The sequence below is a fragment of the Moschus berezovskii genome, chromosome Y, assembly GCF_049115385.1.
Source record: "Moschus berezovskii isolate FMDL1 chromosome Y, NW_MosBer_1.0, whole genome shotgun sequence".
Lineage (NCBI taxonomy): Eukaryota > Metazoa > Chordata > Mammalia > Artiodactyla > Moschidae > Moschus > Moschus berezovskii.
The window spans coordinates 8994301-9010526 of NC_142489.1; the positions used below are offsets into that span (position 1 = coordinate 8994301).

A 16226-nucleotide genomic window follows, 5' to 3' on the forward strand; every position below is an offset into this window, starting at 1 on the left:
GTAAGGAATCGAGTCATGTGTGTGACTTTAAGAAACCTGAGGTATTGTGTTTACATAAAATTTAAACTTACAAAGAAAGACATTCTTCTGTGTTGTCAGTTCAGTTCAGTTGCTCCGTCGTGTTCGACTCTTTGCAACCCCATGCACGCCAGGCTTCCTTGTCCGTCTCCAACTCCCGGAGTCCACCCAAACCCATGTCCATCGAGTCGGGGATGCCATCCAACCATCTCATCCTCTGTCGTCCCCTTCTCCTCCTGCCTTCAATCTTTCCCAGCCTCAGGGGCTTTTCCAATGAGTCACTTCTTCGCATCAGGTGGCCAAAGTATTGGAGCTTCAGCTTCAGCATCAGTCCTTCCAATGAATAATTATGCATGGATGTGGGTATAAGAAAAGCAAGAGGAAAGGTCTGGCATATCACATACACATACTGAATTTGCACATGCAAATAGACGTGTGTGTTGCCTTAAGAAACTTAGCTTGTGGGCTTCCCCGGTGGCTCGGTGGTAAAGAATCCACGGGCCAGCGCAAGAGACATGGATTCCACCCCTGGTTCGGGAAGATCCCACATGCCCCTGGGTAACTCAGCCCATGTGCCACTGAGCCTGTGTTCTTGACCTCGGGAGCCACAAGCTCTGAAGCCCATGAACGCTAGACTCTGTGCTTTACTACAAGAGAAGTCACTTCAATAGCAGCCCACACCCCGCCTAGAGAGCTCAACACAACCAGGGGAAAGCCAGAGTAGCCGTGAAGACCCAGCACAGCCAAAAAAAGAAAAAGCAATGAAGATGAAAATTCCTTCTGTGTAATTTGGTGTATGTGTAATACAAAGGGTGAAGAGAATTGTTCAACTTCAGAGTTGTGTAATAGGTTCAGTGGATGGGATGGATCAAACAGTTACACTAAATGTATTTTTTTTCCTTCGCGGACACATTTCAGTCAGATATGTTTGTGGGCAGCCAGCCAGTATATGACTGGATAAAGAAGAACGTTTAAAAAGGCCTCTATTCCAGCCCCGTCTCCCATGAGAGAACCCCCATGGCGATCAATCCCGGTGACCCTCTCCCCTCTTGGAGTCACCGGAATGCCACGTAAAGGAAGGTATTTACTGGGACTCGATTTGGGGTTTGATAATAAAGCCATAATACCTTCAAGTCCCCGAACGCAATATATCAAAGACAAGACTGTGATTAGCCCAGCTCGTAAAGAAACGGGTCGTGCTTGATAATTAAAAACCGTAAATAACCGAAAACAGCAACCTTGAAATGACTCAGATTTTTTACGTCTCCCTCTGTTGTTCAGCTCCGGCTCATGTTATGTGTGGCCCCAGAGGAATGAGTCAGTCAGTGGGGTCCACATGTGGTCTGCTCTTTGCTGCCCAAGAACTTCCCTTTAGCCTGCATGGAGGGTCTCAACACGTTGCTCAGTTGGTAAAGAATCTGCCTGCAGTGTAGGAGACCCGGGTTCGATCCCTGGGTCAGGAAGATCCCCTGGAGAAGGAAATGGCAACCTGCTCCAGTCTTCTTGCCTGGAGAATCCCATGGACAGAGGAGCCTGGTGGGCTACGGTCCATGGGACTGCAAAGAGTTGGATGTGACTTAGAGATGTAATAGTGGTCATCATATTCTAGCATTTCTGAGCTTCATTTTTATTTTCATATTTTTTTTACTGTACTAGAGTCAATTTACAGGGTGGTGTCAATTTCTGCCATCAGTTCAGTCGCTCAGTCGTGTCCGACTCTCCACGACCCCATGAACCACAGCACGCCAGACCTCCCTGTCCATCACCAACTCCCGGAGTTCACTCAAACTCATGTCCATCGAGTCGGGGATGCCATCCAACCATCTCATCCTCTGTCGTCCCCTTCTCCCTCCCGCCCCCAACCTTTCCCAGCATCAGAGTCTTTTCCAGTGAGTCAACCCCACAGCAATTCAGTTACACATATGTATGAAAAGAAAAAGTGAAAGTGTTAGCTGTGTCCGACTCTTTGCGACCCTATGGACCCAGGCTCCTCTGTCTGTGGCATTCTCCAGACAAGAAGACTGGAGTGGGTGGCCGTTTCCTTCTCCAGGGGATCTTCCCGACCCAGGGATCGAACCCGTGTCTCCTACGTTGTAGGCAGATTCTTTACCAACTGAGCCACCAAGGAGGCCCTCCATTCTTTTTTTTTTTTTAAGTATTCTTTTCCATTATGATTTGTCACAAGATATCAAATAGAGTTCCCTGTGCTATACAGTGGCACCTTGCTGTTTACTCAATCTCTGTATAATATTTAGCATTTCTGGGCTTTATTTTATATATATATATATATATTTTTTTTTTTTTTTTTGATGAAGTAGAGCTGATTTCCAGTGTTGTGTTAACTTCTGCTATCCAACGAAATGGTGCAGTTATCCGTATCCCAACGAAGTGATGCAGTTATCCGTATATATTCTTTTTCGTATTCTTTTTCCGCTATGCCTTATCACAGGATATTGAACAGCGTTCCCTGGTCTGTACAGTTGCATCTTGCTGTTTATTCCTCCTGTATACAATAGTTAGCATTTCTGGGCTTTACTTTTATACCTTTCACTGAAGTTTACTTGATTTACAGTGTTGTGTTCATCTCTGCTATACAGCAAAGTGACTCAGTTAGACATATACTTTTCCATTCTCTCTCTTTTTTAATTTAAATTATTTTTTTTATCGAAGGATACTTGTTTTCCAGAATGTTGCTCTTTTCTGTCAAACCTCAACGTGAATCAGCCATCGGTGTACATATATCCCCTCCCTTTTGAACCTCCCTCCCGTCTCCCAGCCACCCCTCTAGATGGATTCAGAGCCCCCTTTTGAGTGTCCTGAGACATACAGCAAATTCCCGTTTGCTCTCTATTTTATATATGGTAACGTGAGTTTCCAGGTTACTCTATGTGTACACCTCACGCTCTCCTCTGCTCTCCCCACGCCCACAAGTCTGTTGTCTATGCTTGATTCTCCATGCAGTTCAGTTCAGTCGCTCAGTCGTGTCCGACACTGCGACCACATGGACTGCAGCACGCCAGGCCTCCCTGTCCATCACCAACTCCCGGAGTTTACCCAAACTCGTGTCCATCGAGTGGGTGATGCCATCCAACCATCTCATCCTCTGTCGTCCCCTTCTCCTCCCGCCTTCCATCTTTCCCAGCATCAGCGTCTTGGTTTCTCTGTTTGTGCCCTGTAATTTTCCTTTCTCTTTTATCACAGGGTATTGAATAGAATTCCCTGTGCTCTGTAGAGGTCCTACTGTAGTAGGACCTTGTTTATCCCTTCTATATATATATACTCATTCAGGTTCCTGGCCTTTACTTTTCATACATTTCAGTGAAGTATCCTTGATTTGCAGTGCTGTGTTAATCTCTGCCATACAGCAAGGTGATTCACTTAGACAGGTGTATTCTTTTCCATTCTCTTGTATCACAGGACCTTGCTGTTGATCCCTTCTGTATATACTCACTGACATTCCTGGGCTTTCCTTTTGCACGTTTTCCTGAAGTATCCTTGATTGGCAGTGCTGTGTTAATCTCTGCCGTACAGCAAAGTGACTCAGTTAGACACGTGTATTCTTCTCCCATTCTCTTGTATCACAGGACCTTGCTGTTTATCCCTTCTGTATAGACAATGGCAACCCACTCCAGTATTCTTGCCTGGAAAATCCCATGGACCGAGGAGCCTGGTAGGCTACAGTCCATGGGGTCGCAAAGAGTCGGACACGATTGAGCGACTTCTCTTTCTTTTCTTTTTTTCATATACTCGTGAACATTCCTGGGCTTTGGGAGGTGGTGGTGGCTTGCCGGAGATTAGCTGAGCCCATCCTGACATTCACAGCAGGACCCATACCCCGGGAATGTGCCCACTTGGTCCCATGGGAACAGAGAGAATAGAAGCTGCTTGCAGACCATCATGAGGCAGCCTCCCAGTGGATTCTGAGGTTCCAGGCCCCTGTCTGGCTCAGGAGAGGAGCCTCCCACGAGAGTCCGGTTGCCCTGGTCCCAGCTGCCTGATTTGCCCCGAGATGCCAGTTCCCCCACTCAACACCCTCAGGGCCAAGCCTCAGTTTGGTCTTGGAGAATGGGTCTCCACTTGCAGTCGTGGACTGACTGCTCTCAGGTGGGATTCTCCACCAGCTCTTTGTCCACGGGACTCTTCTGCAGAGTCCCAAGTGGGGAAGCGTGTCTGGTTTTAGCTTGAGGGTTCCCTTGGTGATCAGTGCCATGAGATGGGTGTCGAACATCCCCGAGGTTCCGCCTCGAACAATTCCGTTTCTACACCTCTACAAGGGTTTCTGTTCTGCTGGGGGTGGGGGCCGGGTTTGGAGGGTGCCTGGCATGTGGGATCTTAGTTCCCCGACTGGGGATCGAACTTGCATCCCTTGCCTTTGGGATACGGAGTCGATTCCTGGAGCGCCAGGGAATTCCCTGCAAAGGTTGATAACACAAAGCCTCTGTTCTTCCTGACCTCAGAGCACAGTGGCTTCCATAGTTCAAGTGCAATCTTTTCACTTGAGTCTCTAAAACTGGCCCAAGGGTCAGTTGCTCAGTTGTGTCTGACTCTCTGAGATCCCATGGACCGTAGCCCACCAGGCTCCTCTGTCCATGGGGATTCTCCAGGCAAGAATCCTGGAGTGGGTTGCCATTTCCTCCTCCAGGGGTTCTTCCGGACCCCAGGATTGTACCCGGGTCTCCTCCATTAGCAGGCAGATTCTTTATTGTCTGAGCCACCAGGGAAGCCCCCCAGAAAAACTGGGCCCGAAGGAGCCTGCATTTACGTTCCATACACTGCACCCTGGTTCTTTATCTGGTGAGGAACCTCGCCTTGAATGCAGGACAAGAGCCAACCACTGCTCCAGGCTGGTCACATGGTTAGCCTGGGGTCTGACTTCAAGTCTGCCTTCCATTCAATAAGATAAATCCTTGGGGTGGGGAGGGAATGTTTATGGTAGCAGGATCGTAAGGGCTGGCTGAGGGGAAAAAAAAAAAAATTAAGTCCTGGAGGAATAGTTAATGCAGGCAGCCGAAACCTCCCTGAGCTCTGTGTTCTGGCAGCAGGAACAGCCTAGCTATTGTAAACAGGGCTGCGATGAACACTGGGGTTTGTGTGTCTGTTTCATTTCTGCTCTCCTCGCTGTGTATGCCCAGCAGTGGGATTGCTGGGTAGTACACCCATGGCTGATTCATGTCAATGTGCGGGAAAAACCACCACAATGTTGTAAAGTAATTAACCTCCACTGAAAATAAATTAATTTCTTTTTTAAAAAGAGAAGACAACAGCTTTCTTTGGGATTAGAATCCTGCCTCTCCGGGTGTGTTTTTCCAGTAGTCATGTCTGGATGTGAGAGTTGGACCATATAGAAAGCCAAGCGCCAAAGATGCTTTTGAGCTGTGGTGTTTGGGACGACTCTTGAGAGTCCCTTGGACTACAAGGAGATCCAACCAGTCCATTCTAGAGGAGATCAATCCTGGGTGTTCATTGGAAGGACTGATGCTGAGGCTGAAACTCCAATACTTTGGCCACCTGATGTGAAGAGCTGACTCATTGGAAAAGACCCTGATGCTGGGAAAGATTGAGGGCAGGAGGAGAAGGGGATGACAGAGGATGAGATGGTTGGATGCCTTCACCGACTTGATGGGCGTGGATTTGAGCAAACTCCAGGAGTTGGTGATTGACAGGAAGGCCTGGCATGCTGCAGTCCATGGGGTCGCAGAGTCGAACACGACCAAGTGACTGAACTGAACTGACTCTGCCAGTGTGTATGAGAGTGGGGGTGAGTCTTCTCACTTCACCCCTGCCCTGCGAGGACTCAGAGAGGCCCCTTAGAGAGGGTGAGACCTCAGGCTAGAGCTCTGGGGCCCCGACGAGCTGATCCCTGCCTGAGGGACCAGGCAGGGGTGTGCGCTGGTAAAAGCTGGGCTGGTCAGGGCACTCAGAGATGCTGACCTCGGTGACCCGTGGCGACTGGCAGAGCCAATATCTTGCAGCCATTGGGATTTCTGCTCCTGGGGGTGGGAGAGACTCCAGCTGAGAGGGAACCACCCCTCAGGCTCTGGAGTTGCCGCTGGGGAGGAAACCTGCTGGGACAGGTCCCAAGAACTTGTCCCAAGGCGCTTCTGAGGGCGGATCAGCGTCCAGAGGCCCGGAGCCATCTCTGGGCAGTACGGGGTTCGTAGGGGTGTGGTCTGCCCTTTGACCTTGTCTGTACCTTCATATTGCTTGCTGAGGAGAGACCCAAGAGCATCTAGAAGGGTAGGGAATGATCCAAGGGGATACCAGAGGCTCCTTCCTCATTTTCTCCAGGGCCCTGGACCACTGAGACCACATCTTAATGGACGGCTAACTGACTTACCCCAGAATTCAGCCAGGAGTTTCAGAATCGAAAGGCGTTGTGATCTGACCCTCTGCAGCAGTCTGCGACCACAAATATCCCTGGGTGTGCTGGAATCGTGAGCGCCACGCCACGCTTTGAACCATCTCTCCGACGAGTAAGTTTTGTCAAGACATCCCCCACCCCCAAGACCAGATATCACCTTTGGATGATGTCTGGGTCACGCCTGCGTGCGTGCTAAGCCGCTTCAGTCCTTTCTGACTCTGCGACTCCATGGACGGTAGCCCCGCCAGGCTCCTCTATCCATGGGATTCTCCAGGCAAGAAATACTGGAGTGGGTTGCCATGCCATCCTCCAGGGGATCTTCCCCACCCAGGGATGGCACCCACATCTCCTGCATTGCAGGCGGATTCTTGCCCACTGAGCCAGTGGAGGAGCTCCTCCCAGGTCATGCTTACTCAGGCTCAGCTCTTTTTTTTTTCAGGTTTCACCTTACCATCATCCTGGGTTTCCATAAAGAACAGGAAATCTGTCAGCAGCCCCTGCATTATGTATTAATTAGAAGGGAACCTGCCAAATGACCGGGGCACACAAAACATTTAAAACTAATGTTTTCTTTGTAGATGGGGAATCATGAAAAGAAAAGATGGAGTTAGTCTTTTTTTTTTTTTTAAGCCTAAACAAAAGAAAATGATGACAGGAGGGGACGTGGTAAAAGAGACATGGTGTGGACTTCATTGGTGGTCCAATGGCTAAGACTGCACGCTCCCAATGCCGGAGGCCTGGGTTCAATCCCTGGTCAGGGAACTACATCCCACATTACAGCGACTAAGGTGGATGCTTCCGTGTGTTGAAAGAAAGATGTAGCTCAGCCAAGTAAATAAAGAAAAGAGACATGCGTGCTAAGTCGCTTCAGCTGTGTCTGACTCTTTGCGACCCCATGGGCTGCAGCCCGCCAGGCTCCTCTGTCCATGGGATTCTCCATGGGATTCTTCAGGCAAGAATACTGGAGTGGGTTGCCATTCCCTCCTCCAGGGGATCTTCCCCACACAGGGATTGAACATGAGTCTCCTGCATCTCCAGCACTGGCAGGCAGGTTCTTTACCCCTGAGCCACCAGGGAAGGCCCCAGAGAGACACAGGGGCGAGTTATCTTTTAATGGGTAGAGATGTCTCCCAGACGTGTGGGCAGGGGGGCATCCCGGGCTCACTTCCTCTCTGCTGTTTTGTACCCCGCCCACACGACTGGGGGGTGGGCGGGTGGGTGGGTGACCTGGCTGAGCATCCTCACCCAGGGTGTCGGTGAGGAATGCATTCCTCAGGGCTCCGTGTGCGGCATGTGGGGTGATGGGCAGGGAGGCGGGAATGGTTTCCTACACACTGTGCACAGAGCATGCCGTGTGCCCCCCTCACCCATCACCCCCCACCCCTGCACCGGGGACCATCGGGGGATCAGTGGCCCCCGCACGCACCCCGACCCCACTGCCTTTCCGCACGCCCCTTCGCCACTCACACCCGGGCTGTGCCTGTCGGCCGTGGGCCAGCCCTAGCCGCCTCCGAAGTGCTCTGCATAAACGTCCTCCGAGATGACCGTCATCTCCCTCTGATCCCTTCCCCCCCGCCGTGGCGTGACGACTGAGGTCAGCGATTGATGCGTGAGGCACTCGGCAGTCAGGGACAGACACGTGGACAGACGCAGGCGTGGGGCCGAGATAACTTTTTTATGAGAGATTCACCGGTTGTCCGGGGGTGACTTTACGGCCAGATGATGGTTCCCTATAACTTCCCCGGGGCCGTGCAGTGACTCTTCAGAAGCCAGGCAGGCAGGGGGCCCGGGGTGTCATCCCGTGTGGTCAGTCGGAGCAGCTGTGTGAGGTGCTGCGATCAAGTCCGGGCACCTTGTCTGTTTGACCGTGAATAGCTTGGTGAGTTGCATTCATTTTTTTGGTTTGTTTTTTCCTCGCTTCTCGACTGCCAAGCGATTCAGATAAATGATGACAGAAAACGGCTCCTGGCAATAGGGACTTTAGCGCAGAGCTTCAGAGGGCGGCGTCTACAGGTTCCTGTTTTGTTCCTTTTATGGGATAGTGAAATAGCCTACAGGTCACGACTTGATTAAATTAAGTCAAAAGGCTCGTTGTTGTTGTTCAGTTGCTAAGGTGTCTCTGACTCTTTGTGACCCCATGGATGGCAGCACACAGGGCTCCTCTGTCTTCCTCCGTCTCCCGGAGTTTGCTCAAGCTCTTGTCCGCCGAGTCGGCGATGCTATCTAACCATCTGGGCCTCTGCCGCCCCCTTCTCTTTTTGCCCTCAATCTTTCCCAGCATCAGGGTCTTTTTCAGGGAGTCAGCTCTTTGCATCAGGTGGCCGAAGGATGAAACAGTTTCTGAACCATCTGGAGTGGGAGTAATGAAAGCATTACCTTGCAAAGAAAAGAGTGTTACCTTTTGGAGAAACCCGCAAAGCCACCCACAGCGGTTTATCTGACATGTAGGAGGTCTTGTGGGAGAGGGAATCAATTGCCAGATAGTCTTTTTGTCTTTCTTTCTGGATGAAAGCCCTAAACACGAGTTTGGTGAAAAGAATAGTGGCGGGACGTCCTGGTGGTTGTGGTTGAGATTCTGTGCTTCCAAGGCAAGAGGAGTGAGTTCAATCTCTGGTCAGGGAACTAATATGTCGCTTGGCATGGACAAATAAATAATTTTTAAAAGTTAAAAAAGAAAGAAAACAAGAGTAGTGGAGAGCTCAGGAGGAAGAACTCTTTAAGAGAAAGTGAACAGAGAAGTGCGTTTTGTGCTATAGCTTGTCTCAAGAGAGAAATGTAAGCAATTAGCCTCGCCAACCATAATATGAGAACCATTGCTTCTGAGTTCGATACAGGGAATATAAATAAGGCGCATGTGCCCTGAAACGGATTCTGTGAAAGACTGATGTCATTCTCAGCTTGCTTTGGAAAAGCAACTGCTTGCTTTTTCCAAAACAATTTGGAGGCAGAATGAATAGCAGATCCACTATTTTGTTTTTTTTTTTTCTTTCACTTTGCATCTTTGTTTTCTTTCTTCAATATATGAATAAGTCTGTCATGAACCACTTGAATCTGTGTCCTGAAAAACGGCAAAGAACGACATTCCCTAATTGAGAGGCTTGTACATCAATACATGTGTCCTCAGGACATTTGCGTCTCGGGTTCTTTGTGGCTGCAATGGCTGTGTTTTTGGATGTACTGTTTATTCCTCCAGGCTTTGGCTGTGTCATCTGTCTTTATAAAGGAGCCGGGTTAAACAGGGACTGCGTTTGCAGCTCAACCATTTTATTCTGTGCATGTCTATCAGTTACAGAAGATCAGCATTTGGGACAATGTATCCTTTGCAGTGAATGCCACCCGTAACCTACTTATTATGAACCAGCCGAATATGTGATTTTTCTCCCAGCAATAGAGGCTAAGAAATGCATGTAAAGCCCGTTCAGCCTGACACTTCATCTTTCTCTTATGAACAAATAATGGGAATGAATTAAGATGTCCACTTCTCGCTTGCTTTTCTTCTTATCTGAGGGTCAACATATTTCCTGGCTACCTCAGTTTTTTTTTTTTTCCTTTCTGCTGTCCCTTGCACACTGAATTAGAGGGACTGATAGAAATGATTGTCATCGAAGATGATGTCACTGGAAATGGGGAGGCTGTTTTATTGAAAGATTCCTGTGTGTCACGGTAATTTGCCGTCGGCACTCTGTGTGTTCACTAACCACGTGAGGATACCCGAGAGATTATTCCCGTGAATTGGTGTTTGCAGGGACATTCCTATTTGCCAACTGAGCTATTGCCCCATATTCATTTATAATGAGGTTGTGAAGGTAACCACTGATGCTATCAGGACCCAGAAGTGTAAAAGCTTTCAGAGATAAAACAACAGAGAGAAAAAAATGTGTCCCTCTATATGTATTTAAAGGGGAAACCTTTCTTAAAAGGTTGAATGAAACTGTCTTTTTTTTCTCTCTCTCTTTTTCCCTTTTTTTTTCTTAAGTTGATCAGTCGTGTCCTACTCTTTGCCACCCCGTGAACTGTAGCCTACCAGGCTCCTCTGCCCATGGAATTTTCCATGCAAGAGTACTGGAGTAGGTCGCCATCTCCTTCTCCAGAAACTGTCTTAGAAAAGATTGAGGGTAGGCAGTGTTCCTCAAAATACCATTTACAGTAGCTAGGAAGAAGAAGTGAAGTTGCTCAGTCGTGTCTGACTCTTTGCGACCCCATGGGCTGTAGCCCCACCAGGCTCCTCTGTCCGTGGGATTTGCCAGGCAAGAGTACTGTGGTGGGTTGCTGTTTCCTTCTCCAGGGGATCTTCCCCACCGAGGGATCAAACCTGGGTCTCCCGCATTGTAGGTAGACGCTTTACCGTCTGAGCCACCAGGGAAGTCACAGTAGTTAGGACATAGAAGCAACCTAGATGCCCATCTACAGGTAGATGCATTAAAAAATTATGGTACACATACACAGTGGAATATTACTCAGCCATGAAAAGGAACACATTTGAGTTGATTGTGATGAGGTAGATGAACCTGGAGCCTGTTATACAGAGTGAAGTAAGTCAGAAAGAGCAAAAGCAGGTATCAGCACACATATATGGAACCTAGAAGGTGGTACTGATGAACCTGTTTGCAGAGCAGTAATGGAGATGCCAGAGAAGGCAATGGCACCCCACTCCAGTGTTCTTGCCTGGAGAATCCCAGGGACGGAGGAGCCTGGTGGGCTGCAGTCCATGGGGTCGCTAAGAGTTGGATACGACTGAGCAACTTCACTTTCACTTTTCACTTTCATGCATTGGAGCAGGAAATGGCGGCCCACTCCAGTGTTCTTGCCTGGAGAATCCCAGGGACGGGGGAGCCTGGTGGGCTGCCGTCTGTGGGGTCGCACAGAGTCGGACACGACTGAAGTGACGCAGTGGCAGCGCCTATGGAGACACAGACGTGGAGAATAGACTGTGGTCTCTGGAAAGGAGTAGGAGGGACGCATGGAGACAGTTGCACTGAAACTCACACACGGCTGTGTGCAAAATACAGACCAGAGGGAATTTGCTGTATGGTGCTGGGAGCTCAAGCCTGGTGCTCCGTGATGACCTCGAGGGCTGGGATGCGGTGGGAGGTGGGAGGGAGTCTCAAGAGGGAGGGGACACATGTATACCCGTGACTGATTCGTGTTGATATGTGGCAGAAACCCAGACAGCATCGTAAACCAGTTATCTTCCAATGAAAAATAAATTGGAGAAGGAAATGGCAACCCGCTCCAGTATTCTTACCTGGAAAAGTCCATGGACAGAGGAGCCTAGCGGGCTGCAGTCCATGGGGTTACATGCCTGAGCATGAGTGCGTAAGGGTGGAGGGAGATGGGTTAGGAGCAATAAACTGGTAGAATTTTTTTTTTCTATAAGAAATAAATTTAAAAAAATTTTTAAAAGAGGGTGAGTAGGGACTTCCCTGGTGATCCAGTGGTTAAGACTTCACCTTCCACTGCAGGGGGATGAAGGTTAGACTCCTGGTCAGGGAACTAAGTTCCCACAGGCCTCTCAGCAAAAAAAAACAAAAAACAAAAGAACAAATTCAATAAAGACTTTTAAATGGTCCCCATCAAAAAAAAAAAAGATCTTAAAAATAAAATAATAATTTTTAAAAAAAGTTGTGGGTAAAAACTCCAAGCTGTGTTCTCCGGACCCTATCACCACCTCCGCTGTTTTGCTGGGTTCCTGTCTTCTGCTTAAACTCCCCGCCTTGTTTGGATGTTAGCCCTGAAAAACGCGGTCACTGACTCAGCAAGCTCTCACCCTGCACCCCGGCATCCAGGTAATAAATGAGGGAGTGATGATGAAACACACATGCAGTGTCACCTCCGAGGTTGTCCGAGACGGAAACCAGAAACCTGGTAAAAGACTGGAAGAGCTGACGTCAGCAGTCATTAAATACTCGTCATGAACGGGAAGTCCAGGGAAGGACACAGCGCTGGGCTCGGCTCGAGCAGCAGCTGGATTTGCTGCTTTCCTTTTTTTCCTGAACATTTTTATTTACGGTTTTGGCCTCGTTGGGTCTCACTTGCAGCATGCAGGATCTTTAGTCTCGGCACGTAGAATCTAGCTCCCTGACCAGGGATGGAACCCGGGTCCCCTGCGTTGGGAGCTCAGAGTCTTAGCCACTGGACCAGCAGGGAAGTCCCAGTGACTTTCAGCTCTGGTCGAAAGCCCCCAGGTCACAACAAGTGGGCCCCAGAATCAGTGTTCTTCTTTGTGTTTCCAGGAGAGGGGTTGTCGTGCCTACAGATGGAGGGAGAGTTTGGACGGGGGCCGGGGGCTGTCCTTTCCACTTACTTTGTCTGCCCCGGGGTTTCTCAGGTGCGACGCCAGAAGCGGCTTTGCCGTAGGGACTGCCGTGTGCATTGAGGCTGTTGAGAATCTTGCGTGCTCCGTGCTGCTATCAGAGCCCCTCTCAGCTGCAACAACCAGACATGTCTCCATGTGCTGTGCCGTGTCGCTTTAGCTCCAGGTGATAACCGCTGACTGAGAATAAGCATTGAAAAATGCACGAGGCGCTAGTTCAGTCAGTTCAGTGGCTCAGTCATGCCCGACTCTGTGCGACCCCATGGACTGCAGCACGCCGGGGCCTCCCTGTCCATCACCAGTTCCCGGAGTTTACTCAGACTCGTGTGCATCGAGTCAGTGATGCCATCCAGCCATCTCATCCTCTGTCGTCCCCTTCTCCTCCTGCCCCCAATCTTTCCCAGCATCAGGGTCTTTTCCAATGAGTCACTTCTTCGCATCAGGTGGCCAAAGGATTGGAGGTTCAGCTTCATCAGGCACTATTTATAATACCCAAAACGTGGAAGCAACCCCAGTGCCCACCAACAGACAATTAGATTAAGAATATGGGGTCCATATACACAACAGAATATTACTCAGCCATAAATAGAGAATAAAGTGTTACCATTTGCAAAAGCATGGATGGACCCAGAGGGTCTGACTCGTTAGTGATCAGTCAGACAGAGAAAGACAAATACTGTATATCACTTGTATGTGGAATCTTGACGATAATACAAATGTATACATATCCAAAACAGAAATAGATATGTAACTGTTACTCAAGGGAAGAGAGACATGTTGTTGGGTGAGTCGCTCAGTCGTGTCCGACCCTTTGTGACCCCGTGGACTGTAGCCCACCAGACTCCCTTGTTCATGGAATTTTCCAAGGAAACAGACTGGAGTGGGTGGCCATTTCCTTCTCCAGAGGATCTTCCCAACCCAGGGATCGAACCTGGGTCTCCCACATTGTGGGCAGATTCTTTACCAGCTGAGCCACCAAGGAAGCTAGTGGTCAAGGACCCGCCTGCCCATGCAGGAAACATAAGAGACACGGGTTCCATCCCTGGGTTGGGAAAATCCCCTGGAGCAGGGCACGGCAACCTACTCCAGGATTCTTGACTGGAGAATCCCCGTGGACAGGGGAGACTGGTGGCCTAGTGTCCCCAGGGCAGAAAAGAGTTGGACAGGAGTGAAGTGAGTTAGCAGATAAAGGGGAGAGAGACATAGGCAGGGACAAATTAGCGATATAGGATTCGTGGAGACACACTACTATATATGAAATAGATAAGCAACAAGGATTTACTGTATAGCACAGGGAAGTATGGCCATTATAATAGCCTGTTATAGGTTATTATATGGGCCGTTGTAATAACCTATAGCAGAAAGTAATCTGCAAGAACCCTGGATCACTATGCAGTACTCCTGAAATTAACGCAACGTTGTACATCAACTCTTCTTCATAAAATAATGAAATGCGTCAGGCAGAGCTTCTGGGGAGAGCGGGGGTTGTCAGTCTGATCACTCATGATGTTTGGGGCCACGTGTCGCTTTGATATGGGGACGTCCTGTTCATTGTAGGGTATTTAGAACCTCCCACTTAGAGACAACATTGTATACCTCCGCCCCGGTCCGATATTATCTCCAGACACTGCTGAAGCCTTCTCGGGGAGGCACAGCACCCCCTCGTCAGACCTTCTGAAGTGGAGACAAGTAGCGCCCGGGATAGAAACAGGAAGACGGCCCTGGTGCGTTGTTCACAGGTCTTCTCCAGGTTTCCTGGCAGCTCATTGTTTCTGCTGGAGGCTGTCCCGGCTTGCCCGAGCTGAGTCACTGGGCCACGGTTTCTTGGGTCCCTGCCTGCCACCTCCATCACAGAGGAGGAAAGCCTGGGGTTGCATCAGTTCTCAGGATTGGCCAGGATGCTCTTCAGCATAGGCGGGCCTGGCCAGCACCTGCCTTCCTCACCTTCTTCTCTCCAAGCCCTGCCCTCCCACTTGCAACCCTTTGTCCGTAACCAGGAAGAAAAGGCAAAGACTGGAAGCCCAGCTGTTTGGACAGCCCGTTTGGCAGCGACGCTGGTTCTGAATCCAGGAGTGTGGAACTGATGTAGCACTGAATACTCTTTCTTTATCTGAGGGAATGCCAAGATCTCTTGTGTTTATGACTGCAGAACTATTCATATGTGTGATGGCGGGGTGCGGCGCAAAACTTCACTAAAGGTGTACGCTGAGACTTCCCTGGCAGGCCGGTGGTTAAGACTCCCCACTTCCGCTGCAGGGGGCAAGTGTTCCCCCAGTTCCCTGGTTGGGATCGAAGATCCCACCAGCTATGCGGTGTGGCCAAAAAATAAAAAAGTGTGTGTATTACGGGATATATTTGAAGATATATTGAAGTTAACAGTCAATATGTACATATATGGATATTTTTTATCTATATACATGAAGATCATGGTGAACATATACATAGCTATATCTATGTATAGGAAGGTAATGGTGAACATACAATTCTAAATAATAAATAACATTAGTTGCTCAGTGGTATCCAACTCTTTGCGACCCCACAGACTAGCCCGCCAGGCTCCTCTGTCCATGGGCTTCTCCAGGCAAGAATACTGGCATGGGTTGCCATTCCCTTCTCCAGGGGATCTTCCCAAGCTAGGGGTCAAACCTGGGTCTCTTGCATTGCAGACACATTCTTTACCATCTGAGCCACCAGGGAAGGATACATATGTAGATACTTTGCATTTCTATATGTGAAGGTAATGGTGACTATATACATATATAGATTTAATATGTCTCTATATATGAAGGTGAGTGAATGATAGTTGCTCAGTCATGCCGGACTCTTGGCAACCCCATGGACTGTAGCCCGCCAGGCTCCTCTGTCCATGGAATTCTCCAGGCAAGATTACTGGAGTGGGTTGCCATTTCCTTCTCCAGGTTATATGAAGGTAATGGTGAAAAAATATATGTCAGTATTTACATATATATTCCCTCTGTATTAAATGACAAATGACTAGATAATTTCAGTTTTACTCACCTATGTGAGTAAAACCATTGTATATGGTTCTGATGTACAGTGTAACAATTCGATACACGTTATTCTGAAATGATCACTGTAACGTTCGGTGAAGACCGTCTCACCAAGTTGCAACGTTTGCTTGTTGTTAAATGGTGTTAATGGTGTGAGGATGAATGCTTCATTGTGGAAAACTCCTCTCTGTGTTACGAATGCCATAAACTGTCCTCAAGACAGTTCAGCTCTGAAAGGCCGGGGTGGGGGATGGGGATTCTTTGAATCGTTTTAATAAATTAGTTTTTACTTTTTTTTAAAATAAAAGCCATGACCTTCTTAAATCCAAACAGTTGTGAATTCTGAAACCCACCTGGCCTCATGTGTTGGCATTTAGGGACTGTGGACCAGGGATTGCAATTGCCAGCAGGTTTCTTTTAGCCCATGATGACTACGAACATCAGATGGTGTTTGTACCAGGTGGGCTTTTCCCATTTACTGTACCATCCTATGCCCCCATATACACTTAGAAGCCGCTTTTAC

General features: G+C 48.8%; 1 protein-coding gene across 3 annotated transcripts in view; it reads left to right on the forward strand.

The window, feature by feature from the left end:
* The window catches only part of LOC129564114 (steryl-sulfatase), a 154010-nt gene that overhangs the window by 14105 nt on the left and 123679 nt on the right, over positions 1-16226 (forward strand). For 2 of the 3 annotated variants that reach the window (XM_055437719.2, XM_055437720.2), the window contains exon 2: positions 6307-6491. The exons of the other annotated variant lie outside the window; for it this stretch is intronic. The gene's annotated coding sequence lies outside the window, so the exon portion shown is untranslated. The remainder of the gene's footprint in view (positions 1-6306; positions 6492-16226) is intronic. 3 annotated transcript variants of the gene reach the window in all.